Genomic DNA, 2,602 nt, shown 5'->3' with positions numbered 1-2,602 from the left:
AAAAAAATGCCATAATGATAACAACACAAAAATAAAATTTGTCCCCTCTGTAAAGCTTAACATTTCTTCAGCAGAAAAATAATGAATGAACATTGTTTTTCTCTAATTTCATCTCAGTCTCAGGAACCACAGATTCTCAAGGGGACAATACTTATCCCTTAGGCCCCAGCTATATACTCCCAAATCAGGTAGAACCACAAACAAAGATGTTGGTGGGCAAGATTCCAGTTGTAGAAAAAAAATCTGGAGGCAACTGTGCTGTGAGTAAAACAAAGCAAATCCCATGTTTTACATCAGCCAGGTATCATCCTAGTGTGTGCCGGAAGGGACAGAGCACAAGGATCGGAAGCCAAATTGCAGTATGTTTCTCCCCAAGACCAGAGTCACTTCATTGCTGGTGAGGTAATAGAGATAGAGTGAGGGGATGGAGTTGGGCTGAGTGTGCCTGGAAAAGGATATGAATGAACCAGTGACTGAATTATTGAAGGAATGAATGAATGAATTATATATTCTCTTAATATATTATTGGCATGTATTATTATAACTATTATTTGAGCATCCATTCTATGCCTGGATCTTTGCTTACCTGAAAATCACATGACATCACTGAAAAACAAGATTTTACTTTTTCTTCCTCCTTTTTTTAAAAGAAAGTCCTCGTAAAAAGAAAAAAGGTGCAGATATTTATATGTTACAAATTTCTCTCTCTCCCCAACCCCATGTGCAAGAATAGCTATTAGGAGTTTGGTATGTTCCTTCCTGACATTTATCTGTGGATGTAAAGAGAATGAGGACGAGAGTGAGAGAGAGACAATTTGTTATTCAGAATGGTCCCCACTCTGCATATCATTCTGAAACTTGCTTTTCTCATTTGACAATATGAGTTTCCATAAAAGTGTATTTTTATCTCATTTTTTGGGCTGACAGTTGATTTATAACATGAATTTGCTGCACAGTGGTTAAAGCACATGGCTGTTAAGTGAAAAGTCAGCAGTTTGAACCCACCAGCCACTCTGCAGGAGAAAGATATACACTCTGCTTCTGTAAAGATTTATAGCCTTGGAAATCCTATAGGCAGTTCTACTCTGCCCTACAGGGTTGCTGTAATTTGAACTCAATCCACTCCAGGGCAATGAGTTTATGGGTTTATTTCCAAATGTTAGCCATTATAAAGTGTTACAAAGAACATCATTAACTTCTAAGTTTGTTTGCAGAACAAGGAACTGAAGCGAAGGGGAGTTGCATCCTATATCTCTATGATGTAGTAGGACCAGAATTCAAATCCAAGTCTGCCTGTTTCCTTCCCAGTGCACAATGATCAATACAAATGAAGCTTCAGAAGCCCTGAGCACTAGACTAGGTTAAGTATGTTCAAAATGCTCAGGTAATTAGCCATCTTCCTCATTGCATTAATTTGATTGAGCAAACAAGTTCATCCTTCATCATAAATGAAACAGAATTTCACACTGAGCCCACCCTTGATACATAGATTCTCTGTGTGTGTGTGTGTGTGTGTGTGTGTGTTCCCTTGTTCTGGTTTCCTTAGCTTTTGAGAAGTGTCTCTATAATATAATATCATTTTATGTGAATTCAAAATGATTAAAGTCATGCTGGTTTACATGGACCCTTCAACCTGGCTTCCTCGGATAAGTGCTTTTACCCCCTAGATAAAAGGCTCCTTAAAGGGCTGCAGTTCATCTATTTCACAGCAAATTTACCTGAGGAAGAAGCTGTCACAAACTTATTGCTCCTCAATTCTACAGAGTTGTGCCACTGTGCTGATTTCTTAAGATATTTGGAAAAAAAAAAAAAAAAAACAGAGAAATCCACACCAACAACAGGAAACTGACCATCTTATCAAAAACTGACCATCTCATCTATGGAGGTACAGTTCTGCCTGGCATTACTGACATCAGAATAAAGGAGCCCTCTACTGATGTATTGGGGATGATGTTTCTTTCCTTCCATGAGCAATTTCTCTTACTACACAATATTTTAGATGTATGAAAATATATGAAGACTAATGTACCAACCACTCAAATAGTCACCTCGTTTCTGCAACTTGGTTTTTCTCACTCAAGATTCTATTAAGAGCAGAGTTCACGTAAGCATTGTAGCTACAGTTCACTGATTTTTTTCAGACTTATTTAATAGTTTGTATTTTTTTCTGTGACAAATAATGCTGCTATGAACATTCTTATATGTGTATATGTATACATGCATGTGCTTGTACATATAGAAATATAGATATATACATCATTATATGTATATATAAATGTGTGTTTGTTCATACATGTTTACTTAGTCTACAATTTCTCTAGAAAATATGCCTAAAATGGAATTACTGGACTACAAAGAAAAACATCTTTCATTTTATTAAATATTTTCAAGTTTGTTTCCAACATGATTTTGCTCATTTAAATTCCTGCCGGGAATATATAGTGAAACCTGTGAAAGCCAGAGCTCAAGGGGACCCCCCTGTTTTCCTGGGTCTCACAAGGTTTCTACCTTTAACAGTGTGCAGTCTTAACCATTCTTCTATCACTCTCTATTAGTAAAAAAAAAAATATGTTCGTTTTCCTTTTCTGACGATTTCCACCTT

Source organism: Orycteropus afer, unplaced genomic scaffold, assembly GCF_000298275.1.
Source record: "Orycteropus afer afer isolate SDZICR_OR568_19922 unplaced genomic scaffold, OryAfe1.0 scaffold00419, whole genome shotgun sequence".
Lineage (NCBI taxonomy): Eukaryota > Metazoa > Chordata > Mammalia > Tubulidentata > Orycteropodidae > Orycteropus > Orycteropus afer.
This window is presented reverse-complemented; position numbering follows the sequence as displayed.